Source organism: Megalops cyprinoides, chromosome 4, assembly GCF_013368585.1.
Source record: "Megalops cyprinoides isolate fMegCyp1 chromosome 4, fMegCyp1.pri, whole genome shotgun sequence".
Lineage (NCBI taxonomy): Eukaryota > Metazoa > Chordata > Actinopteri > Elopiformes > Megalopidae > Megalops > Megalops cyprinoides.
This window is the reverse complement of record NC_050586.1, coordinates 31,378,280-31,405,924: the sequence shown is the minus strand read 5'-3', so window position 1 is coordinate 31,405,924 and position 27,645 is coordinate 31,378,280. Positions and strand designations below refer to the sequence as shown.

Below are 27,645 nucleotides of genomic sequence, written 5' to 3'. Positions count from 1 at the left end.
ATACATGGCTCCATGACACACACCACCCACATTTTGTTATGACTCCCATCAGAGTCTAACATTACTCAGAAAAAAGCAAAACATGCAGCACTTATTTGTGTAAATGATGTCATTAAAGTACAGCTGCAGTGCTACATTTAAATTATAAATTTATATACTATGCATTTTCTCTTACATGTACACTTTCTTCTCAAAGGGTCTTGTACAATCACTGACACGTTCAATATATATGTGAAGGATTATAGGCTAAAATTAACCTTCTTGCTTTTATTCAGATTATCTTTTTTTTTAATATCGGAGATCAGTTACTGAGAAAAACAGCCTTATTATATATGCACAATGACCATATTAGTGAAAAAAGCTACACATGTGAAAATGTGAAAGATTTCATTTCTTGAATGACACCAACCCATAAGAAAAAGTGTTTTTTTTTTCTATACAGCACCCACTGTGAGGGAGTGTGAGGAACTGCATAAACTCCTTTTCCCAGTGAGGCTGCGATGGTCAGGAGCGTTTAAGGAAATGCACGTTCCGCTCCCCAGGGTACCCCGTCTCGTCTCCCTCCTTAATTATTTCAAAGGATTTGAAAAGCTATGTGAACAACCGTGTGTGCTATGCGCCATAGTTTGCACCTCAATGTTAGCACCCACTGCTATGGGTAGCTGGAGCAAGAGGGTGGTGGATTATTTCTGACGTGTCATTGGGTGTTCTCCCCTCTGCTCTCTCCTACCAGCATCTTTCAATATGCAAGGTAGCCCATGTCAAAGGGTGTTGGATTCCTGCTGGATGTGTAAAGCATGGTAGCATGGCTAACGCTAGCATGACTGAAGACATTCATTTCGTTTAGAATTCCATAAATGTATGACTGTGGGCCAATGTAAGTTCACTTGCATCCTGAAACTGGAATAATTCCTTTAAGCTTCTATATCAGAAAGGCAGTATATCAGCGGTATAGAGGTGGGGTCACAGCTTAGGCTACTAGCAGAGCATGGACATCTCTCATGGATGAACACTGTGTTGAAAATGACACGATTTCAAAACCAGTTCAGTCTGTTTTTTTTTTTTTTTTGAATGAAAGTGGACCTGTGCCACTACGATTTCTAATTTGTGCAGATTATATCAATTCATTTCACGCTTTAATGGATTTCCATATTGACCAAACCCTAAAAACATGCATGCCCGCGCGTGTGTGTGTGTGTATGTGTGTGTATTTGCATTTATGTGGGCATATCTATGTGTGCAAGTATGTGTATGCATTTGTTTTGTTGTGGTGTGTGGTGTGTATTTGGTTGAATGCTTCTGTGAACTGTGTGGCTGTTTGTGGGCTGTAAGAGTGTGTGTGTGTGTGTGTGTGTGTGTGTCTGTGTGTGTGTGCGGGCAAGTACAAAAAGTGTTAACAAGAATGTGGAGTCGAGCGCTTGGTGAATTGCCCTAGGAGGAGTGTGTCTCCTCTTGTACAGTGTGAAATAACCTAGACCGCTGATACAGGAAGTAGGTGAGCGTAATTAAATTTTTGCATGTTTCAGGCATCACCTGTCATTTATTAATGGATTGCAAGTGCCTTCCTCCTCCCTGCTCCGTGCAGAGACGAGTGGCACCAAGGGCGAGGAACACTGACACACACTGGGTAGTGGTGTGAGTTGGCGGAGAAAAACAAGACAATGGATAATGACTCCCAGCGTAGACACCGATGTCGTTTTACCTTTGAATACTTCATGCCTCAAAAGACGCTGCTTGTGTACGTGTGTGTGTGAGTCTATTTGTGTGGTTGCGTGGATGAAACCATTTTAGGTTACTAAACAATCAATTCTGAACGAGCACAGAATATTGCATTTCAATTAAATCGATAAACAAATGAAATTTTTAATGTTAACATTAATAACAATCATAAAATACCACATTTTTGGTCCACATTATACAGTTAGTTTATGTTGGCATATGTGTGTGTGAGAGAGAGAAAGTATGTGTGTGATGGCGCGTGTGTGTGCATGCATGCGTGTATGTGTGTTTACCCATAAAGTAACGTGTTTAGTGAGTCTGCAGCCGCAGGAACTCACCGCCATCAGTCAGGGCAGTGTAGCCTCTATGACGGAACGCCTTGCACATGTAGTACAAATGCTGAGGCTCACAGGGGAGTTTGGAGAGAGATACGATGAGGAGAGCCACACAGGCAGGGGGGAGGAAGGGAGGCTTGTGTGGAGAGAAAGTGGAACGCCTCCGCGCCCCTTAATACCCTCACTGCAGAGCGCTACGCACACCGCCATCCCAGCACAGTCTGAGTGTGCCAGTCGCTTGGCCAGGCACCGCGGCTACACCTGGCTTGTCGCTGTTTTACCAACACGGCCGTAGAGTGGTTAATTTTTCACCCTACAGCCATGTCTCCTTCTCCAGTCAGTCACACTCCACGTTACAGGCCCTCCTCCACCGCTATTAGCCCCGGCAAACAAAGCTTGTTCTCATTTTATTATGAAGAGGTTTGAGGAGAAAATATGGTAGAATCTGAATATAAGGCCCCTCCCACTCCTCCACCCCCCCCCCCCCCCCCTTCTGCATCTCTTCCTTTCTGTTGCTCTATTATTAGAATTTTTTGATGCTGTAAATGTGTGGATTTTGCTTTAGTACAGACAACCAGAATAAATTCATCTAACAGTTATTGTAAATCTGTGATACAGCACAGTGTGATTATCTGCTCACTGTGTAAAGTGAATGACACTGTGTAGGTATAAGCATAATGTAGTACATAGACCTATGCTTTTGTATGTGTCTGTGCACTGTTTTGTCCAAACAATGAAGTATAAACAGAAAAAAATAAACTGAGAGAAATTCTAATTAGCACCTTTTTAAATTTTTTCTTTGCATCAAACCCATATTCCATATCCATAGCTGACTATGCAGTCTGTGCTCTAATTTCCTTTGTCACGCTTGATTTTTGAACAATATATCAGGTAATCTGAATGATATTCAGGTGGTAAATGATAACCCAAGTGTTGAAAAATAGTCTGCAAATTATTGGCCAGCTGTTTTGAATTCCGCTTTCCATGAATATTATTATATCTGAATTATTTTACAAGTATATGAATGAGTCGTTTCATTTTATCTTGATTGAGAGGTGCTGTTGCGTCCACGGAAGGACTCTGTTCACTGCCTAACACCTCTAAGTATGACGAGTGGGGCAGTGTCTGGTAATGGTAAAGGGGCTGGCCTTGAACCCGGAGAACTGCAAGATTAAATTCCAGGTGGAGCCTACGGTACCTTACGTTAACGGTTTCACAAAACGAACTGTTATTCGTCGTATAAAGGCAGAATGTGTAAAATGTGAAACGTAAGGCTGTCTGATAAACAAATGATATGCTACATATCATTACAGTAACCTCGCAAATGTTTTTTTTTTGTACGGACCTATCAAAGCCGGTAAATGTCGATTTTTTTTGCAAATATGTTAAAATTGACTAGCAACCAGTCTCGTGCATTTGTACTGTTCGAACAGACCAGGGAAAAAAGTTTTAGCTCGATAGCAGGTAACGTTATGTCTTAAGTTTATCTGGTTTAGCCTACCTGAAACACTGCTCATTCCCAGCGTGTTTTTCAGCGCATTGGGTCCTAATCTCATGTCCATTTTACGTCGTGAAACTGCGTTTTTACGCACTGGCATTTCCTGTTGTTAACAACTAGCTTGTGTATGTCGTTATTGCGAAACACGCTTTCTCTGCGGTAACTTTAGCATGGCTATCACTATTTACCAAACGATAAACGAGTAAGTATAACTGACAAGATATATAAGGTTTACAAAATTTGCTTATCAAGTAACTGTTAGGCCAAAATTAACAAGTGGTAACGTTTCCTAACGTACTACAACCTGGCAGCTAATCAGGCCATGATGTTGGTCAAGGTTTGAAAGTATTGCCTTCTCCTTGTAGCAATCAAATTTGTTTGTGACCAGACATTAATTTGTTCATACACTGAGAAAAAAATAACGAGAGAACAAAGATGTTGTAACTTATGCATTGGGGTATCATTCTGGGCCACTGTTGGTACAGGTGAAAATATATGATTGACTGTTGCCATATTTTGTCCATGTCCGTATATTGCTGTGAATCCAATGGCCTTTTTTATGCATGGCAAATACAGAATGACTCCACACTTCTGACCTGTTCATTTGCACAGGCCACACACAATCAATTCTTGACCTTTGAAGTAACCAATGAACTGACTGCCCTAAACTAAACTGAAATTCTGAAACTAAACTGAAATCTGAAATTCCCTACATTTTCTGACAGTTGCACTGTCATACCTGATGAAGCCCTGCTCGTTGTTGGGTGTAACCCCAACACACACAACCACCCCCCACCCGCTCTCATCGCCTGGGTGTATGATGTAGGTATTTCCTGTAAGCAGTTTGGTTCTGGTCATTTTCCTATGACTCTCTACTAATCCGTACTGCAGGATGTGGCTTTGCGGCATGAGGCAGTTCCTAATGTGTGGAAATCGGCATATGGGCATGGAGCGATCAGGAGCAGACTCATCTTCTCCGCCATTCCCAGCCTGTTTATTGAGCTCTAATCAGGCCGATTTGCCTACAGGCCCTCCAGGTGTGTTTGTGGAGTTTGACCAAAGTCCTTACTTTTACTCATGAGGAGGCCTAATTTTGGAAGCACACCAAATGAGCGCGGAATCAACTGACCGGCGCTGATAACATATATCTGTGCGTGCCCTCCTGGCTGACGACATCCTTTAACGAGAACCAATGTCCTTCTCTTCTCTCTTGAACTTTCTCACAAAATTTTTGTCCCCATACCGCGTGTATACACACCAAACCTGTTTTGTGTGTTTGACCAAGCGAAATGAACATGCATCTTGGGTCGAGCTGCACCTGACCACAGTAACAGAGAGCAGCCCTTCATTTTTTGGAGCATGAAAAATAATGAGATTTCATGAGGTGGAACACAAAACATATATTTATTGTTGCCAGTAAATCGAACCCTTCTGTAATTGTTCTTTGAGATTCTCATGGAGGTGTTTTATCCCCATGGAGTTACTTCCACGTTAAATATATTATGTGCAGATTCTAAGGGGACCTGGCGCTGATTGATTTCTCCTTGGCCCTGCTGTAGAGAGCACCATCGCCCTGCAGCGGTGCAGCATGGCTCTCGCACTACAGAGGGCGAGCCAGTGGACGATGCTGGCCCTCAGGGCCCTCGGGGTCACGGGCCTTCACAGTTCACTGATGAGGCATCAGAATTCTGGCCAGTGCTCCCACCTAACAAGGCAGGGCTGGAATGCGGATGCTGCACACGTGACCTCTGGGCGGGGGTGGGTGGGGAGCAGCTGTCGGTAAAGGGTGTGCTGTAATGGGCATGGTGGAATTGTAGACTCTCGGCAAGGGGGGGCTGGATTCGTTGTGTTTATTCAAAGATGTTTGCAGTACCACTCTCATATCTCTGATGCGGCCTGCCGCTGCGCGAGCTCTGGGGGTCTCGATTGAAGTCCCCAGCTGAAGATCTGTCACGGGAGAACATGCACAGAGCCAGGGAGCATTGCTGCGCCACGACAGAACGGCAAAACGTGATTGGCCGGGCTCTCTCCCCCCACCACCACCCCCCACCCAAGTCGAGGAAGCTCATATCAAAATGTTTAAACTTCTATTTTGATACCTGTGGAGGTTCAGCCGGTATTTGTGTGAGGTTATTGCTGGTTTAAATTATGCAGAGTAAATGTGACAGCCTTTTGCAGTAAACGTTACCCAGGCTAATGCCATTACTCCGCTGCATTAACATCATCTCTGTTTTGCCCTGGAATGATATTTGCCTTGTAAAGGTTATACACCACATTTCAAGGCATTGCACTTAGGTGTTTTGTTGTGTTTTGTTCTCTCTTCTTACAAAGGAGGTGAGGATGACCAGAATTTGCCCGCTGCAGGAGAGAGGGGGGCATTGACCTATTTGAAATGTATCCCGAAGCGAAGCCTACATGAGGTGAGCTAAGGTCAGAGATACGGAGAGGACCCCGCGAGAGTGTCCAAGGGCACTTTGGGTGTGTGTGTGTGTGTGTGTGTGTGTGTGTGCATGTGTGTATGTGTTCAGTTGTGCGCATTTGTGAGTCTGTGTTTGTGTGTGTGTGTGTGTGTGTGTGTGTGTGTGTGTGTGCATGTGTGTATGTGTGTTCAGTTGTGTGCATTTGTGAGTCTGTGTTTGTGTGTGTGTGTGTGTGTGATTGTATGTGTATGTGTGTGTGCATGCCTGCCGCAGCGTTTTTGTGAAGGCTGGGTGAATCCAGTGATTTGCATGCTTCAGAAGATAAAGCAAACATAAAACTGTGTTTTTAGGGTAGTTTAGTCAACTAGGCCATGGGCAATATCAAAATCCCTGACCTGTGGTTGGCCTTTCTCCCTCTGAGTTATACACTGAAAAATAGCATGGCAGCAGTGCATTCTCACATTCACAATCACAGTGGCTTCTTACAGTTACAGTTGGCTTACCAGTATGATGTGCATTACTAAAAGTCCTGGTTTCCAAGTCATGCAGGTCCACATTGTCCAAATTAATACTTATAATATTAATACTTATAATACTGAAACCTTAATGCACAGGGACCAAAATGCAAATGAGTGCTGATGTGACCTTTGCATTTTACACCTTGCTGTGTAATGATGGCAGCTCCCTATATAGGCAGTGATTTAGAAATCATATATACACACATCACATTCTCACTCACTAAGCCTGTAAGATGAAGTTCCTCTGTGGCAGGCAGAGCATATTTTTGTAATTACTAAACGTGTAACCCGTGGTATCAAATACAGTATCAAAATCAAAAGAAGGTTCAATTCAGCCAGCGAAGACTTGGATCTTATAAGTTTTTTCTTGGTGCTTGCTTAGCTCCAGAAAAAAAATACTTTTTTTCTTTTGAGATTCAAAGTCAGTGTGGCCATTTTCATGACTGGTGGCACAAAGCTAAATGTATTTTTGTCTCATCATGTTTGAAAAAAAAAAAGAATTTATCTGTGGAAAGAAGTGGTGATGTAGACTGTGGACAGCAGCATGTGGTGCTAAACTTAATTACCGTGCCCATCTCCTTCAGATTCTATTTGTGGAATACATCGAAGAACCAATTAAAGTGAGGTTACCGTGTCGAGAAAGCTAGGGAACATCATTTAAACCTCAGGACCTTTGCTATCAGGCAAAGAGGGCTCCCAGCATTGTCAGCAAATCAACAGTCTCTCTTTGATACATCACAGGGCGGTTACCACCATATTTAACATTGCATGGAATAAATGGTCCTGAATTGGTCTAGATGCAGTCGAGAAGCTTTGTGATTTAATGTACCACAATGAGTAGTCCTCAGAGCAAAGCAGGTGAATATTTCTTGTCACATGAATGTACAACACACTCCTCCTTATAGAGGGCAATTAAGTTGTAGAGGGAAATTAAGTATTACTTAAGAAATACAGTTATTTTTGTATTGGGTCTAGGGTAATGACTGATGTCAAATCTTGGTTCTAAAATGTTGGAGCTTCTCTGAGTCAAATATAGTAAAAGTGTGTGTGTGCTTGCATGTTTCTGTGTGTGTGTGTGTGTGTGTGTGTGTGTGTGTGTGTGTGCTTCAGCAAGTCACATCCTGATGAAGGCTCTTTGCAGCAAAATGGTTCTAACCGGCCATGTCTAATTGATTTATACTGTACATAAAAAGTTCTCTACTTTTCTCCCTTTGACATTTAGATTGGTTTGTCATTTTGATACATGATATTTTTGAGGAAAGACTGAGAATACAGGCCCATCCTGTCTTATAAGTCCTATGATACTCCTTTGTTCTCCAGAAAGCACCATTCTAGAGTTTTGAATCCAAGAAGCAGAGCTGTGTACCTTTTCTTTTTAAGAGAACCTTTGTGTTTTTCATCTGAAAGCCGGGAGAGGTGAGGCTGCAGTCTGAGTGCTTCGCTTCATTCAGCTATAGAATGCAATGCTGCTTTGTTTTGTCGACTGGCTTTGTTCCGCGGAATAATCAGATTCACAGTTGTACTGATACTTACTGTCCCAGTTTGAATTTCCAACTTACATGAGGCTACTTGTGGCTTATTTGTGATGGCATCTGTATTTAGCTAGCTTATCTTCTATATTGCAATCCATTGTCAATCATTTGCCCTACTGTAATAAGAACCAAGCATTTCAAGAATTTTAATGGCTGGAACAGTATTTGTTGATGTCATGTTGATTGCCTTTGGAAATGTGGCATGGACTCCAGGGTCAAGCCAGAAAGAGGGAACAGATTTAGTGTCAGGGATGTAGATGCGCAGTGACAGATATACGTCATTTCCCTGGCATCTTATTGTAGCATTTTTCATCAAAACACACTACAATTATTTGACCATCATGGTTTTCTACCCCCTTTGATCATAGCATGTGCACATATATATATAATTCAATCTCTGAATTGAAAATTACATGTATTTTATGGCTGTGAACATTTAAAAATGCATTGATGATATATTTCATAAAGCATATTTTTTATTCATTGTTAGCCAACATTTTTGTTCATAATGCTGCTATGTATATGGTATTATTGTATTTAGAATAAGCAGATGAAAGCTGGGAGAAATGACCCTCAATACACAGCTGGATACATTATCACACGCAGCAGATAGAAGCACTTTGAAATCGTACCTCCCACACACATTTTGCCTCTTTTTAACCAGTAGTAACCGCAAGGAGGTAATTAAGTGCTCTGCCTGTTTGTATCATTGTGTGCTGGGAGTTTGCAGTGGAGGCGCCTGCAGAGGACAATAGTTGTGCATGTATTGCATGTTCACGTGGAAGAGAAAGTGGGTCAATGTAAATGCGAAAAATGCCTCTATTTCACACTGTACATGTGCACACACACAAGCACCTCAAATAACTACACGCTGTCTTATTTAAAATGATATGACGTAACCTTATCAGGTCGTATACATGTCGCACACAAGCACCTTACAACGAGAAACATAAAAGCATTTCCTTTTACCTATTTTGAAGTATCAGAACGCATTCCGTATGCACAGTAAATAAAGAATACGGTCCGTTGCATTTAAATAATTTATTTTCCATATGTGATTTGATATTTCGGATCCCCACGTGTAAGTCCATATCTCAAGGCTTATTGTGGTCCTACCCCGTGCTGCCTCCCGTGACAGCAAACGCCAGCCCCCATAGGTCCTCAGTGTGGCAGGCTCCATCTCTTCCCCACACTCTCCTGCTGCACGTGGCCGTAATGTATTCATCATTTTTGTTTAGCTCATTTGCAGGGAATTTGGCGAAATCACCCGCGATGGGCTCATAATCTCTGAAATCGGCCGTGTTTTCATTAGATATCCAAGTAGCCGGCGCCGAACTGTGCAATATTGCTGTGTAGTGCAGATTTCTCAAGCATCATCATTTTACAGTGAGAACAAAGGCCATGTGCATAATAAAATTTTGCAAATGAATGCAAATCGCCAACAGCAAGGGGGGTGCGTGTTGGCGGGGTAGGGAGTAAGGAACCTCGTATTTGGTACCCCTAGACCATATTTCTAAAACAGTGCTTAAGCAACCTTGACAAAGCACATTAATGTAAAAAAGAAGCCCAGGTGCTTTTCTGTCTGTCTTATTCATATTTGTACCTCCGCCTCTGTATTTGAAAAGCGACACATTTTAATTTCCCTCCTCTGAGCTGAGATGGACTCGTCTAAGACAATGCTCAGCCCAGTTACAATATGAATTGCAAATGCGTCCGCCAGCACAGAGCCATGTTTTTTTTTTCCTTCATCTTTTTTTAAAGCATCATATCAGGGTTTTTCTCTAAAAATAGCGCACATGCCATAAATGATTTTACCGTTGATGACAGCATGTCGAAAATGCATTTTGTGTTTTAATGATGAACAGGGTTGGAAATGGACATAGCAATGAGCCAATGTGGTTTTGTCTGTTGTATCTGAAAAATGTGAAACTGATTACATATTGTAGGTAGGGGTTAGTGTGAATCAGGCCCTTTTATAATCAACAGCCAAACACTTCATCCCTATCAAAGCCTGACGTTTCTATGTGCCACATTTAATGGCTGTTTATTTTTCTAAATGTCTTTCTTCTGTTAAGAAGGTGGATAGGAGGCAGTGACCTCCTGAATTGTTCTTGTTTCTTATTTTTTTTTCCACTGAATGTTGAAATCAGCTCACAATGCACATGTTGAGAACATTCTCAACATTCTCTGTGCCAGCTTTTAAGATCAGGCCATTGAAGAATAAGCAAAAAAGAACAAACAAATAAATAATAACAGTAATGATAATTCCTTGTCATTTTTAAATTAGCAGATTGTTCAAAATGAATTACATTCTGTTCTTTAAACCCCCGTCCCCATTTACTATATTTATGGTATAGAACCATAATTATTTCTTTTCTGTGCTGTAGGCAGGCCAGGTCATTTCTACAAGGAGAGAATTATGTTTGGGCAAAATGTAAATTGTTTTACTATTTAAACTCAGTATTCTCATTGTGCTTTTACACTTTGATTTTACACAGGGAAGAATAAAATGGCAACTACACAGAATCATATTTCTCTCAGAATCATAACTGTATATTCCTTTGAAGTATTTATCTACATCTTTAAAGATATTTACATGTATGTATGTGTGTACACATTTTTTGTGAATATATACTTGATTGTGTGTGTGTGTGCGTGTGCGTGTCTTTGCATGCCGACTTGCCATCTAAAATGTTGCACGTTTTTGAAGTGCTGTGTGCTTTGCATAAAGATCAGTGATTTGCGTTCACCAGCACACGAAGGAGAGGAAGAGAAAGACTAGTTAAATAATGCTTTTCCCTGCCAGGACAATGATGTGTGTCTGTGTGTGTTTGTGTGCGTGTGGGAGGGGGCTTCCATGTCTGGGCTGGTCTGCAGACACAATATGGTGAGCCCTGCCACTGCGAACAGGGGGGAAAAGGGGACACAGACAGACACTTACAATAATGCATAATAACGTTAACATTCCTGCATGTCTAATGGCGGGGCAGCAGCAGTAGCAGCAGCAGTGGCAGAAGGGTCTGCAGACAGACGCTGACTGGGCCGGCAGGGTGAGTGTGTGTGTGTGTGTGTGTGTGTGAGACAGGGCATTAACGTTGAGTCCAGCCAGCCTTAATGATTTATTAATCTCCACCCACCCTTATCTGCATGTTCCGGCCTTAATGCCTCCTCAGCATCGGTCTGCTCTGTGTGAGCCGAGCACGCGGGTTTGCTGTGGGGACTCAGCACACCGGCCTGCTGCATCTGAACCCACCTCAGAGCCACTGCAGCTCCGGTGACAACCAGACACAGACGGGCACGTCTTAATGAGCTCTGTGAAAATCCGCAAATGTTCAGCACTGTCCTGGCACTCGTTTGCACATTTATTTTGTTGTTTGTCTTCGTTTCTCTTTAATTGTTTTGACAGTATTTAGATATTTCAGCAGCCCCTAAGAATTTTTATTGTAGTATCAGTAGCTCAAGCTGTTAAAAAAGGTGCTCGTTTTGTGACAAAGTGGAGGAATAAAACCATGTCTGTGGTAGCAAAAGGCAGACTGGCTCCTCCAGGAGTGGGCAAAAATCATTTTTGTTGGGCACCCTGTCCTGTATTTCTTTGCTGAAAACACCATGTGTGTTGCAGGTGGGCTAGACCAAGGGTTTGCCATCTCTTTTGCCTTTTTCTCAATGCGCTTTGTATTTTTTTTTTTTTTCTGCATCAAATGTCAAGTTAATTTCCAGGGTGCTATCATCGCTACGTCCCCTCGGCGTGCGAGTGGCGCAGTCTGTAACACACGGGGGGCTGAGGTGGGGGTGAGGGCGAGGGTGAGAGTGGGGGTTGGGGGGAAGGCGAGCGTGCATACAGTATGCCAGGCTGTGCAAATTGGCTCCCTCCAACTCTGTGGAAAAGTGGGGGGGGGGGGCTGGAGGAAGCCTCCAGTTCTCATTTGCATGCGGCCCAATATCAGGGATTAGCCTCGACTGATTTTTCATAGAGGATTTAAACCTGAAAATGTATTACGTGGTTCGCAGATCTCCGGGAGGAAACTTTGTCTCCTGCTCTTAGATAAAACTGTTCGTCCATTTGTGTGTATGCATGTGTGCGTTTATGTGTGTGTGTGTGTGTGTGTGTGTGGGTGGGTGGGTGTTTGGAGGTGCTACATTTGTACGTTTAAAAATAGCCTACAATTTTGTTGTTGGTATTGCTCTGTTTATACAGCTGCACTTTAATGCTTATGCACACTGTAACATTCATTATTTCGATATATTGTTTTGATTCTTTTGTCTGTAATGTCACATATGTTCTTTCAGATGTACAGGACATATATTTCTATTTAGTCACACATTATGGTGGTATAAATTAAGCATGTTGGTAAAGGGATTTTACAGATGTGCAAATCCAACCCAATATTTTTTTTCAAGGAAAATAAAAATAATAAAACTGGATAGCCTGTTGTGTTACTAGATTTTAGGTTTGGCTGTACCTTCATCATCATAACCACAATTTGATGGCACTGTTATTTTAGAATATTTCCCTCTTCCATAATAGAAGAGAAACAACCACACAGAAGTTCATGAATCCGCACTATATTATCTTGCATTTGCTGTCATCCAATCAGTGCAGTCATTGCGATTTCACAAGCCATGTTTAACTGACTGCGATTCTGCATATTACCATAATCGTTTTTATAATATTCATGACAGACTATTGTATTGTAGAGCACAGTTCTGACATTATTGTTTTATGATTTCATTCACATTCAAAATAACTGCACTGCCAGCTCAGCACCTGGGAATGGAACAGATTCTCTTTCAAATATTTGTGGAAGTGTGTGTGTGTGTGTGTCTGATGGTAGTCGTTGAAGGGATGAAGGTAATTGTGTAGGATTTTGAAGGATATCATACTTTAATTTGTATACATTTGTGCATGTGTTTTCGGGAGTATACACTCACTGAGCATTGTGCAAAATGGGATTTTCTAACATGAAAAACAGACATCTCTCCACCACACATAATTACCTCTCCTGAAGGCGCTGTTCATGTAGGTACAAATGCTTGCCCTAAATTCAAATGCAGCAGGACATGTGGGTAATTGCTAAACCATGGCTTGTGTGAAATGCAGCACTAGCATGGCAGCGGTAGGCTTTGTCTGCTTAAGCTAGCCGGTGTCCTGGCTGTTTGCGAATTCACCCGTATTACACTGAATTGTTCTGTGCTTTCGACATGCCGCATGTTAATATGCGTTCCCATTTATGAGCCTCTCTTTCATCATGGTGTCTCCTCAGACCGTCCCACTAATTACAAGGAAGGAATATTCCTGAGAGCATGACAAGTGCACGCCACAGAGATATGTGCAATTACTATGGCCGCTCAGCAAATCGAACACATGCTGTATTTCATATACAGATCTGGGTGCAGCGCAGTTACATGTAGGCATGCTTTAGTGGCTGATGGTGACTTTTACAAAATTCAAAATAAAATATACATTAAATGCTTGGAGTCATTATGGTGTTGATGAAAAAAAAAAGCAATATGCTCTCCTTGTGACTTACCATGGCAAAATTTCCCAATTTCATTGCACATCACATGACAATACCACTTGCACTTTTGCAGTTTTGATATAAACCTTGAATGCATATTTGGTTCCTCTTTAGCAGTGAACTGAAGGTTTTCTGGCTTCCCTCATATCAATGATCACAGACCAAAATATTTTCTAGACTAGATATATTATCTAGTTCACACCACCATGTTTGCTTTCAAGGAAGAGAGATTTCTTGGAGAAGATACTCAATAAATAATTGCCAATGACTGGAATCATACTTGGGTAATTCTTGGCCAATATCCTTCACAGCTAAAAGAGAGCAGTCAAACTCCAACTGTGATATTATAAGAGGTGTCTTATGTAGAGGTCACTGCTCTGAGTTTGCATATTGAATACTTCTTGCTACATTAATCAAACCTTGCTAACAAAATCACATATACTATTGAAATGATGCAAAACTCCTAGACTTCTCTTACAGTCTATTTTGCATTCTTGTCAATTTTATTTGGTAAAATAAGATTTTCCACACCTGAATTGATTTTTGCATTGATCCCTTGTAATAGACCTCCAAGTTTATTGATACTGGAAGGAGCTGCTTGACCACTAAATCAATCATTAGTCCCTCCTTCCATAAAAGAATAACAAAACTATGACAGTGGTTTCTTTTTCAGGTTTGAATATGATTTATACCATATATGATCTAAAGACCGTTTAATTTTTGAAATAGTCATTGACATCTGTTTAAATCACATCTGAAATTACTAGAAACGTATTGAAAGCAGTACTCATGTGCATACGTGTACAGTTATGTATTCTGGAAAATATCCCTTCATCTTTAACATAGCGACACCAGAAGACCAGACCAGACCTTTTTAATACGCATATTGGATGTTTTTCCCCTCCTCTTACTAATTAGTTTTCTGTGCATTCCGCGGGACCTATAAAATGTTATAATGTGGAGGGAAGGGATTATGTATTTGTCACTCCCGCTTACACTGACTTATGCTTCTGCCCCACAAATGTCAAATCTCATAACCCAGAAAAATTACACCAGTCCCATGTAATCACGCATATTCATGACGCTATTTTGCATAGCGCTTGTAGCATATTTACCGGCGAGCGAAATAATGCGGAGACGTGACAGTATGAGGAACTCGAATTCCCAAATGCAAATGCGCTCTGCCCTGAAGAGATCGTTGTATTTCACTGCCCTTTCTTTATGGTTTTGTGTTGTTTTTTTTGTTTTGTTTTGTTTTGTTTTGTTTTTTTTTTTTCCTGAAAATGCTTCACAAATGACATTTTCACCTCATAAAAATATCCAGCGTGCATCATAGGTGCGGCAGAACGTCTTAATAAAGTAATTAGTTTTTTTCTTTATTTTAACATTGAATTATCAAAAAAGGGAAGGCAATTTTTTATTTATAGCATTTTTTCCTTTACGTCCCTGTCATTACTGCCTACAGTGGTGCTTTCTCTGTTCTTTTCTTTTCTTTCTCTCTCTCTACCTTTCTCTCTATCTCTCCCCCTTTCTCTCTCCCAGTTTCTCACCATATTGAGACTTGGATTTGTTATGCATGGACGTTTAGCATGCTGTAGATGAACCGTGGGCAAATCAGGCAGGGAGTGCTCCTGCATTGGAGATGGAGATGAGGACTTAGCTAGATATGAGAGAGAGAGAGAGAGAGAGAGAGAGAGAGAGAGAGAGAGAGAGAGAGAGAGAGAGTAGGACGAGGAGAGAGAAAGAGAAAGAGAGAGAGAGAGTAGGACGAGGAGAGAGAAAGAGAGAGGGAAGGAGAGGCAGAGTGAGGGACGAGGGGGAGAGGATTTCCTTGTGGCTGGCTCAATAGCCCTTTGTGTTGGAGCGAAGAGCAGAGTTAATCAGGAGCCCTAGAAGTAATTAACGGCAGAGTTTGGGTCGCACAACTGCTTGGGTAAACAGCGATTGTTCGCAGCGCACGGCTCCAAACAGAGGCAACAATGGTGGCATTGTCCCCGGTCTCTCATTAGGGGAACCCAGGGACAGCGGCGGAGGGTTCGGGAAGCGGGTGGGAACCTGACAGGCAAACAGCGCCGGGAAGCAAGTCTCTCATGATCCCATTACAACAGGCTCTGGCTTTTGGCATCAACCGTGCCAGCTGCGTCAGGAGAAGCCAAGCCTGTCATACCGTCTTCACATCAAAACCCCGTCTGTGCTTTCGGAGAGAGGGGAGAGAGAGGGCCACTGTCTGAGCGCACTTAATGAACATAGAAGAAACAAAACACAATAGAATACATTACGCCTTGTTAGCAGATGCAATCAATTAACGGGATGATGGGGCACCTCTGCGCGCGCGCATACACACCGCTCCCGCGAAGTTCATTCACAATGCAAGCGAGTTTGCGCGATCCGTTCGCTCACCGTTAATGTGGGATTCCCAGCAAAATGTGAAGACAGTCCAGAAAGTAAACAAAAGGCAAAAATCTTAGCATGTGCAGCGCGCCTTATTGAGTCAGAACTCTGAAGGAACAAATTGATTGCATTATGCGTGATAATGCCGGGGCCCTGGCTGAGATGGACACGTACCCTAATGGCATGCATTTGTATTAGTATTTAAATATGAGATGTTCCGGAACTGCAGAGTACAAAACGGCCGCGTAACGCCGCATGAAAGATTTGATATAATTTATACAATTTGATTTTTTTTTTCATTGTTGTTGTTTTCATTGCGTATTGAAAATTGGCCCTCCCCACTGATCTTCAAGGTGCTTTTTCAACTTGGGTCGGCTTTGTATTAACATAGCAGCGTTGCAGGGAAGAACAGTGCAGCCTTAGCTTAGTGGTGCCGCTGATGAATAATTCCTGTGTAGTCTTGTTTCTTTCTGATCTTTAGGTGAAGGCTTCTCTCAGATTACAGACCTCGCGGAGCCTCGTGCGTTGCCTGCGCGCAGGGTTTGTTTAATCATACGTATTTAGGTTGTCGCGACACTCGGCGCTCTGTTGTCATCGCCGAAGCAAAATGTCTCCAGTGACTTGGAGCGTTAATGACTGAAAATGAAGACTCACCCCCGGAACCAACCCCACCAAGTTTCACTGAGCATGGGTAAAAGATCACTCCCACGAGGAGTTTGTAGAGAGCACAGCTCTCTCTCTTTGTCAATATTGTCATATTCGGCACATTTTGAAAAAAAAAAATCACTACCACAACTGTATGACTCTTCTGTTGGTTTTACATGTTTGCATCTTCAAATGACAATAACAACACATGCAGATAGAAAGCAGATGAAATCTCGCATGGCACACTTTTTACAGTATATTTCCTTGGGGAGTTTGGCAGGAAGTGCTGAACAATCTTCACCATTCCCATTGAAACGTTGATTGAACTTGAAACAGTTCACTTTTCGGAAATGAGAGCCAGAGGATTTTCTCTGAATGACATTGACAATTGAATATCAAATTTTCACCCTGGTCCCATCAACAATTTATATAAAGTAGGGAGAAATTCTTCTGTCCTTTTATTGTGATTTTTTAAAAATCTCCCTGGTAATGACAGCAATCCTTACAGTAATACCCTGGCGCAAGCTTTTAGTTTTATAGAAAACAAAGGCAAGGGGCATTTCTACCTCAGCAAGACTCAAATGAATTATGCCTGAAATACATTTGAAGGCTTTGTCTAATTGTCTTCCTGACGAATAGGTATGGGGGTGACTGTAGTGGTGGTGTGGTAGGGCGTGGATTTGTTACAGGCAACACAAGAAATGTTGAACAAAAGCCAATATGTATCTGCGTGGAAAAAAAAAAAACAATTACAGTGCCTTTCCATTGTGTCAGGGTGGGAACTGGTGGCGATGAGTAAGAGGGCCAGGGCTGGGATAAAGAGGAAGAAAGTTGTTTAAAGCAGCACCTGCAGATTCAGCAGAGGATTTGTTTCTGTGATTACGAGTCATTTTGTGTTGTTGTTTTTGTGCCTGCGCAAGATGTGACATGCAAATTTGTGTGCTTTCAGGGAGCTGCGGTGTGGCATGCACAATGACTGCAAGTTGCACAAGTTTTGAGGGCTGTGTCCTTTTTTTTCCAAAATTTAAGGGCAATTCGGAAAGTGTGAACTATACATTTTAGCTGTCATGTCAGTCTTTTCAGACATTCTTCCTATCTTGGGTACCTACGTCAAGGAAAGGAACTGAACCAGGTTCTCTGGGAGCTTTTAATGCGGAACTTAGGTCTAAATTTAGTTGGATATTTTATTGGCTGCTGGGTTTATTCAGGGGTCGTATGGAGAAACAAATACTGCCAGAGACTCTCCCAGCCAGTTTGATGCCACATGACATTCCCCCGATAGACACAAACACACACGCGAATGCACATACACACACGCATGCACACAGTCTGTGACTGGAAGGCTCCTTTTGTAGCCATTGAGCAAGGAAAACATGTCCTTTTTTCACTGCAGCTGCTATCATCATATATCAATCTACCTTATGCCTTCTCCCCCATACCTGTTCACTAGGGGCTGTCGTTCTCCAATGCCTTTCTCTGTCTCTCCCTCTGCTGCCTACATTTTCTGCCATTGTTGCATGTTAGAAAAAAAAGGTCAGGGTACATTATCTGCTTGTTATTAAATTCTAATAACAACTGTGCTTTCAATTGCTGTCCTCCAATCTCTGAATCCATGCTGCAGGCTGTACCGTGGTGCAGTGCATATGCAGTACATCTTTGCTGCTTTTTTAATAGCACATCACCAGCTGCAATCTACAGTAAGTAACCAAATAATTAATGCGGTGATTCTTCAATGCCCAATTCTAACGCACACCGTCGGGCCTGTCAATGGTACATCCCGTTAGACATCCATTAGTGGATGTGGATTTGGTTTAATTCCGCCTGTTAAGACAAAGAGAACGCAAAAAAAAAAAAACAGCGTACATGATTCTTTGACAAACAATGTGACCAAACAGCGAACAGCTAAACTGATGCTTTACAGTAATTGGGAAGGTGCTTGGTGCAATTCTGTGCATGTGTGTGCACGCGTGTGTCAGAGCAGTGGCTGGGGGGTTGGGCAGGAGGATGGTGGAGCGCTCGCTCACTCTTTGCACTTGAAAGTTGGCTCTTCAATATTTAATACGGAGCTTGTATTGTGGTGGTTATGTGTGACAGAAGGAACACTGTATGGGAAGAGGTGGCAGAATGTAGGCCAGAATGGGGGAATTTTTCACGGTAGGCCCCGAACAGTCCCCGCAGATTCGTACAACGATGTCCCTTTTAGGCCTATTTTAAACAGTAAAACACGAGTTGTAAAAATATCAGTAGTTATTCCCCTTCCAGTAATGACGAAGCTGGATTATTGTGTTTGGATGTGCCTTGTCAGTGGCTCACAGCGTGCAAAAACACTGTTCTACCACATGACGATCCTAAATTCTGTAACATCATTTCAAATGTTGCTGTGTGCAAGAAGAATGACAAGAAAATGTAATTAATCCGATCCTTTGTTAAAGCCTTTATGAGGCATTAAGTCACGCTAAATACTGGTTTCAATGGTGGATAAACTGTATGTATGTGTATTATAGCTCTTCTCACTTCTTCTCTCTTCCTAGGTCTTTTTGTTATATTGCCTTTCATTCTGTCTTTCTTTTTCTCTTTCTGTGTATCTCTCTTTCTTTCTTGCTTTCATTTCATGTACAGCCTCCCATTCAAAGCCCCAAGCTGTGTGTGGCCTGGGACTGGCTCGCTGTGTTGGGTTGTTTTCTGATGTTTTACATGGCAGAGAAGTAAATCAGCAGTGCGTTTTATAAGCACACAAAGCACTAGTTAAGACTATGATATAAACACTGGGCCGGGCTGGAGCTGCGATCAGGGAACTGGAATCTGGAGATGGCGGAAATTCATCTGTCAAAATGGGCTGATGAAAATCATTAGCCCACGAGGCTAATGAAAGCCTAATTTAAAATCACCCTGGTTAACACTACTTCTGAGCAAACTAGCAAACAAAACTAAATCCCCAGATTCAGTCAACATTTGTTCTCATCCTTTTGAGTCACAATTAAACGCAAATGTTTTTTCTTTGGCTTTTGTTTTGTTTTTTTTTTTTCCGCACAAGTTGTTTGGCGAGCTTGTGGGTCACCAGCATGAATGAAAAAAAAAAAAACTTTGAATTGAAGAAAGTAAAATTTAAATTTATTTGTCAGTATGACTGTAGGACAAATGTTGATTAAATTCAGGGTATGAATCTTATGTACACATACTTGACTATGGCACATATATGTATTTGAAAAAAAAGCTTTTCAAAAATGGAAAATCCATTTTCAAGGTTTGTTAAGAACTAGGACTTTATTTGAATTAATCATTGTCTTCTGTGGTTCCCTTTCCTCTGGGAGTTGGGGTAATTATTAGTTGTAATTACCAGATTACTGTAACTTCATTTGTGATTTTTAGCAAGACCTCAGCATGGACATATGAAGCCATGCCAGTAGTCTAACAAAGCTCTGCGACACTCGAATGCTAGAAATCAGGATTGAGGTTATTGCACTGATGTTGTTTAAAGGGTAGATATGGATGCTTTTGCATTGGCATGAAACCTGTGAGACAATAAAGACTACCTGCACCAGAGCAAAATTTTGCCAAAGTTATTCATAGTGCAATTTAATAGAATATTAACTGAAGTGGTATCTATAAATGGATATGATCTTATTCCAGTGCAGTGCATGTTTCCTTTGTCTATCTCTTTAGGAGCAAGTCTTGGTCTGAAATCACTCGTCTTCAAAAACTCCAAAAACACTGATGACAAGGCCTCATTCACACGGCTGTAGTAATGATCACAGCAAGCTATTTCAATCGCGGCCTGCATAACAAAAACATAAATAACGACTTTCTGGACCCTCGCTAATTTTAGAACGTTCAAATGAGTCACAGCTGCAGGGGGGGAGACAGCCTTGTCATGGAATCAAAGAAGCTGTGAGTGTAAAAGAAAGTGGATTTATTCGCCGCCTAGTCCCAGGCCTGGGCTGCACACGTGCTCTCCATGCAGAAATAGAAAACAGAGTGCATGCCCCAACCTTAAAATTAACAAAACTTTCCTTTCCTGTTTGTGTAGCTCCATAGCTGGGACTCCCCACAGTCACTGGAAGATCCTCCGTTATAATGCAGAGACATGGGAACATTTTTCACTTTTAATCACTCCAAGCATTATTCATATGTATCACATGGGCCAGGTTCATTTACCACTCCTTGTAAGAGCTTAACTATGTTAAGAAAAGAGAGGAGAGTATTGTCGGAGGAGTGCTGGGGAGTTTGAATTTCTCCACTTTGCTGTGACAGTCTTTTCCTCTGTACTGCCCTGGTGATGTGAGAGAAGTGTGGTTGGAAATGTGAAAGGTGCACTGTGCTGCGTTGTATCTGTGTGCGATTATATTAACATCATTTGTGTAAAAGGCATGCCTAATTTTTGAGGCTTGCTTGTTCGCACACACACACACACGCGCCCAAATGTATAATGCAGTGTGTGCTGTATGTGTGTGCTTGTGTGTGCGTGTGTATGCATGTGTTTGTCTTTTTCCAGCGCAGTCTTAATCGGGCACGGGATGGGATTGTGCCAGTGGCGTTATTGCCTGTGTACGGGCTGCATGGGGCCGGGCAGGTGGGGCTAATGCCGGTGTGACTGTCTGTGACGTGCCCTTTCTTCCCAGCTGCAGAGGAGGCCCAACATCACCACGAACTCTGCTAGTCACACGTCCCTGCACCAAACACACCAAACACACAAAGCATGGAACAGTGGTGTTCTCCTGCAAATCTGCAGCCACAGCATGGCAGCTGTCTCCTTCTCTGTGCAGATCAACACTAAATTACAGAGCACATGTTTACTTCAAGGAACATACTATATGCATGTATGTTCAAGGTTGTGGATGTGTGTGAAAGGCCAAATTAATTTAGACGGATAATGTGGGATAATTATGGTGGATGTAACTGAATTGATTTGAAATGAAATGAAAGTGAATATACATTTTTCAAGGTAATTTTATTTCCCATCAGCAGCTTCTCTTAGCAATCTTAGTTTTACATCATTGCCCTCGATTTGTTCTAATGGCCAGTTTTAATATTTGGTGTTGTTGATTCAATGAATTATGAGTCTATATCTTCTTAAGGGAGCCCCATATTAACAACTCAAACATCTTCTATTACCTTAATTATGTTCCATTTTTTTAAAGAGCAATTTCATGTCAGTCAATCAAGTTTAAAGTTGAACAGGATGCTGGGGAAACCAGATTCATATTTTTTCAAATAGGTTCAGGACTGTAGCATTTATTAAAAGAATTATATTTTAGCACCTACAAGTGTATTGACCAATGCAACCAGACACCATTTATTCATTTGTACATAATACACAGCAAATGACAGAACAAGCATTTACTTATATGTTTAGCCGTTTAGCAGACGCCCTTACCCCGAGCGAATTCCAGTGCGCATAGCAAGCACATGGCAGCATATTCCTCCTTGTCCGTCACGGCTCAAGATGTCCGTGTGAGTGACTGCATGATGTGCCATGTGTGCAGTGCTGTTGGCGGCAGGGAGCTGGCACGGCAAGAGTTAACACCCTCCAGTGTGTGCTCACAAACGCTCCCAGCCCTGGCTGCTCTCCCATGCATGCTTTTGTATAATGCTGCTTTTACATTTGTATTTATATACGTGTGTGTGTGTGTGTGTGTGTCTTTATATATATATATATATATATATATATACATATATAAAACAATCGGCTGAGACAGAGAGTCAGAAGCAGGCTTCCATGCTGCGCACAGGATGAGGGGAGCAGGGACCTGGATTTAAGAGCAGCACAGCACCCTCGCAGTTCCATCTCGAGCGCAGCGATCGTGAGGGGAGAGCGGCGTCCACCAATCAGCTCTCTCCGTCCGTCCTCCGCTCTCCCCTCCCCTGCGCCACGCAGCCCCCCGTGCGCCCGGCCCTCCTCGTGTTGCTAACGCTGCCCGGCTCCTCCGATCAGGCAGCGAAGCCCCCGCGACCGTACCCGCGCAATCAGAGTCTGCGCATCGCAGAGAGAGGTGACGAGCCGCGTCGCGCCGCTGTGCAAAACTCAGCCTTTTCCTCTGTCGCTCGCCGCCCCTCTTAAAATATTACCGACCCCCCCCTCCCCGCCCCCACCAGGGCGCTGTGATCAGATGCAAATGGGATTTAATGCAAGACAGGAGGAAGTGTAGTGGAAATCTCAACACTCCATTTTTGTGGGTCAAAACACACCTTAATCAAACATTGAGAGGGGAAGATAGCAATTCGGTCTTTCTCCTCCTTATATGTGTTTGATAATAGTCATTGCTGCGCAATCACTGATCAGGTTACGCTGTTTGTTACTTAGGGAATGTTGGTGCACTCTTAGGAAGAGAGGGAGGTGTTCAGGGTGGTGGTGGGGGGGGGGGGGTGTCTGGTCTGGCTCTCTGGGGGGGGGGGGGGGGGGGGGGGGGGGGGGGGGGGGGGGGGGATAGGGAACCCAGGCGATGGCTGCTGCCGTAGACGGCCCAGCTGCTGGGAGCGCACGCACCCACCACCGCCGGGAGTCATGGGAATGCAAACCGGCAGGGTTCAAGGTCAGCACTCCCCTCCACCCCCCCCCCCCCCCCCCCCCCCCCCCCCCCCCCTCCGGCCGCCGTGGGCTGCATTGTCTGCCCCGCTCCCTCTTCCCTGTCGCTCTCAAAGGTTCTTTCTGGGCACGGGAAAAGAGCCAGTCAGTTGATACCATTGCGCTTTGCCCCCCCGCCCCCACTGCTCCCCCCCCCGCCTCCAAGTCCCTCCCCCCGTTACACACACAGTGTCTTCCAGCCGGCTTCCTCTCAAAACCCTACAGTTCGCTCAAAGGGCTTCGGCCATTCAGAGAGAAAAGGCGACGCAACAAAGAGCAATGATTTGCACGGCGGAAATCAAGTTTGTTGGTTTTCCTGTTCGAATGGTGGCTCATGGACATTTATCTGAGATTCACAGCAATCATTTTGCTTTTTAATTTTAATTCGGAGCGTTTGTGTTTTCTGCGACACGCAGTGTTGTGATGCTGCTAAATGACTGAGGGGACAAAAGGGGTGTATGGGAGGGGGGCAAAAGGAGGAGATTTCGGGTGGGGGGGGGGGGGTGATCAGCATAGTCCACAGAAGAATAGTAACTGAATATTTGTTAGTTAACAGTGATCAGAACCAGCTGGGCAAATTGCTGAGAAATGATATAAGGCCTAGCAGTGAGAAGAGAAGATCTGGGCGCAGGTCAGGGAAGAGGCTGTGATTAGCTCCATTGTTGAGGCTCTCTTTAGCTTCATTGGTCCCAAAGAATAGCCCTCTAATGAGTCTATCCATGCTTGGCAGAACTTTGTATAGAAGACAAACTAAGTAATGGTGGTCTTCCAGAGCAATGTAGTGTGTCGTAATGACACAGAACGCTTGCACATATGGCCTCCTTATTTTGGTGTCCAGGGAGAGTGCTCTCCCATGCACCTTTTCAGTGTGCAACCAGGGCAGAAGAAGAAGGGACAAGACAAGCACTCACACACATGCTCTGGTGTGTGTGTCCCAACTGAGCTGTTTTGACAACCCCTAGACTTTTACTTTATGCATTTTTTCTAGGTTATGTAATCTTACTTTTAATGCTTACAAGCTTTTGCATCACCTTGTTTGTGGCAAGATGAAAATTTCACGAAAAGAAAAAATGCGGAGCGTTTGTTGAAATTACAAATTCAGTTTAAGGGTGGCATTCGTGTGACAGATCTGTACGATCTGTTCATGCAGGCGTGTTCTGTGGTTCCGTCTCTCAGCCTTCTCTTTCTATCTTTCCCACAGACACACACACACACACACGCAGGACTGTGGCTGCAGATAGCTGGTCTCCTAGCTCAGGGTGATGTTCAGCCGAAGAGACATTTCGCCTCACGTTCTGCAGAGAGAAGGGCTCAGGGCCACACTCCTACCTGTGACTCTACAGTCTGTGACACAGCTGGCCCTGACACCCAATAGAATCAGGTCTGATCAGCCTCAGCTCCACCCCCTTTTAAAAACAAATTCATTAATGAATACATGCAATGAAAAGAATTAATCGGGTTGAGATTTCAAATCCTCGTTCAGCTCTTTAGCGGCACGAAACCGAACCCCGCCGGAATCGTCTGGGAAGAGAGGGGGATGAAAGAGGCGTGCAACGGGATAAATCAGGTTGAATTTGGAATCCGCCACTGCACACTGGATGGCCAGGCCTCTTTGGGAGCAGGGGGGCGTTGGGGGGGGCAGCTGGGGGTGGGGGACGACCCCGCGGCTCCTTGCGGTTTGAAGCTAATTGTTTTGGTCAGGATGGGAACGTCTGGAAGTCCGCTGCGGTGTCCCAGCAGCGGGGCCTCAGTAACTGAGCCGGCCCGCGGAGAATGGGTCCACTTTGTAGCCCCACAGCAGGCTCAAACACCACCTATTCTGCACCCCAAACTGTCATGCATAACAACTTTATTGTGCTAAATTGAACTTGAAAGCAAGCAAAGGCTATGAGAGGGAGAAGCTATGAGAAAAGCGTGCTGTCAGCGCCAGCAATGGGCTTCCTGGAAGCCCGGGTCTGAGACAGGAGAATAATAGAGCAGGTCCCCTGAAAATGCAGCGCATTGTTTCATTTCAGGGTATGATTCCCATACAGGGGGGAGGGGGCTGAGTGTGTATGTATGTGTGTGTGTGGGGGGGGGGGGGGGGGTCTGTTAGAGAAAATAGTAAATGGGATGTAAATTTATTGAAATGGATTCCCTCCAAAAAGTTGTGTTTTGTTTTGTTTTGTTTTTTTTTTTTTCTTCTGGTGGAACTTTCCCATCTCTCTTGGTTAGCGGCTCACTGTTTAATGATGATGACATCAGCCTATTCCTTCTTTTTTAGGGGGGGATGGGCGGGTGCTAGGCGCACAAAGATGATGATTAATAGCTGGCTGTGAACTTTCTCATGGGCGCTGAAGCAGGACAGTGTTAAGCAGTTCCCCCCAAATCCCCCCATTCTGTCCCGCTGAAAAAGTCTTCCCCCGGGTCCCGGGGCCTCTGCGGACAAAGCGCGCGTTAATTCCCCTCCGCTTTTCCGCCTGTGAGGAGGTCTTGTTTTTTTCATGTAACAGCTTCATGAGATCTCTTCCTTTGGCGCGAATTTGTTAAAAAAAAAAAAAAAAAGAGAGAGAGAGACACAGAGAGGAGTGGGGGGGGCGAGGGAGAGAGATACAGGAACTTGGAACCTGACGTTAATGTAGGCGTGTTTCCCTTGCTGTGGCGTCTCTCTCTCTCTCTCTCTCTCTCTCTCTCTCTCTCTATCTCTCTGCTTCACGGATTTGTTAACGCCGCCACCCTGGATCGTGTCCTGGTTCTAATGGCTCAGGAAGGGGGAGGAAAAAGTGGACCAGTTGCGGCTAGTTGCAGCAGATGAAAGCGCGATTGCAGGGAAACAGGCTTCATGGGTACAAACATAGGGCCTGGCCACAGTACGGTGTACAGTGTGTCTCCACAAGGGAACCCCTCTGTCCCTTGTACAGCAGCATGTCTCCCACGGGAGCACCACTGCTGTGATAGCAGTGTATTGCTTTCCCTTATATGGGTGTTTATTCAAAGTGCAGTCGAAGGATCTGCTCGATGAAAAGGGTTCGCCTGTATTTTCACTATTGCAATTAACTACCATTTTAAGGCATTACTGCAACTTGTAGCTTTTTTTTGTGATGTGAAGCAAAACTCGAAAACATGGCACAGTCGTCTTTTTGATCACGGGGATTTCAAATGGGTGCAAAGTACACAAATATCAACAGGCTCATTCTGCTGTCTAAATTCTTTAAATACTTAGATTTGCAGTTTGTCGTGTGGTGTTATATAATTGTTACTCACATACAGTATTGCAACTGGGCAAGAGGAACATATCAACATATTTCTACAATTACCTAAATACCCAACACATGGTAACCTGCCCAACCCAAGTTGTCAGGCCACATTCATTCCAAATCTGTATTCAGACCCATCATTTAACCTTTTTATACATTGAATACTCTGCAGTGGTTTAGTTTTCTTCCTGTGACTGTAAATTAGGTATTCACGTTGTGGTGGGGTTCATCTCTATTCTTTTGATCAGTTAAGCACAGACGCACTCCTGGAAAGTAAATTAAGGAATTTTACAATCTAATTGTTGACCTTCAAATGGGTTTGGGTTTAAAATGTCCTAGGTAGCTATTTTGCCTTTTTTGAGCCTTTTTGTCTCCTAAACAGACACCAGCAACTTGAACTGAAAGTGAATCCATCTCTGGAGTCTCGAATAATTCAGGGAAAAGGTCTAGGAATATTATTCTCATTATAAAACTTCTAAGTCTAAGTATTTGGACATCCAGGCAATATAAACTACTGTATGATATTGAGGAAAAAAAAACTTAAAACTGGCCAAGTGACATGAACAGTGATTTTGTGGTAGAATAAATAAAGACGTAGCAGACAGGAATGACAGAAAAATGTCAATATACAAATCTATGGTGTTGGTTTTTGCTGTTTTGTGTGGTTTTTTTGTAGTTGACATATGTCTTTTTTATTTTGATTGTGGGTTTTTCACCTGAAATAAGAACACAGAGTGTACATTCTGTACGATGTTCACATGATACTGGGATAAAGCATGCAGGTCAAAACAAGTGTCATGCTGATCCCATCTGATCTGAGAGGTGTCATTATGGGCTTTAGTATCTCTGTAGAAATCAACTCTCCGGTTCTTCGACCTGTTGAAGGAAAAAGAGAACTCGAGGAATCAGTTGCTGTGTTCAGACAGGGTTTCATCGGCCCTATTGTCCCCTCCTTGAAACTGGACACTTTGCCCGGATGTTTGATCTTCTGTTTGAGGAACTAAAAGGCCTTTTAACCGGGAGGTAAGCCGGGGTCAGAGGACCGGCTCTCCCTGGTCCTCAGAAAATGTGGCAGGGGCGTTGCGCTGCCTCTTGTGCGGTGATCTATCTCTCTGTGGAGGGACACGCCCGTCTCGGGCTCCAGCTTGAATGGGCTGCCTGACATGCGATAGCAGCTGGGCTCGGCGAGGCCGAGAGTCAGCGACATTCACGTGTTTGTATTGGTAACATCCAGAGCTGCCATTGCCCTCATTGTATGTTCAGATTATATTCA

General features: G+C 43.4%; 1 long non-coding RNA gene across 3 annotated transcripts in view; it reads left to right on the top strand.

Moving 5' to 3' along the window:
* Positions 1–27,645, top strand: part of LOC118776288 — a 55,733-nt gene that overhangs the window by 17,459 nt on the left and 10,629 nt on the right. For 2 of the 3 annotated variants that reach the window (XR_005004918.1, XR_005004919.1), the window contains exon 2: positions 5,884–5,972. This is a non-coding gene — a long non-coding RNA (uncharacterized LOC118776288). Of the gene's footprint in view, positions 1–5,883; positions 5,983–27,645 lie in introns of all 3 variants that reach the window. The other variant, XR_005004920.1, reaches the window with a different exon arrangement.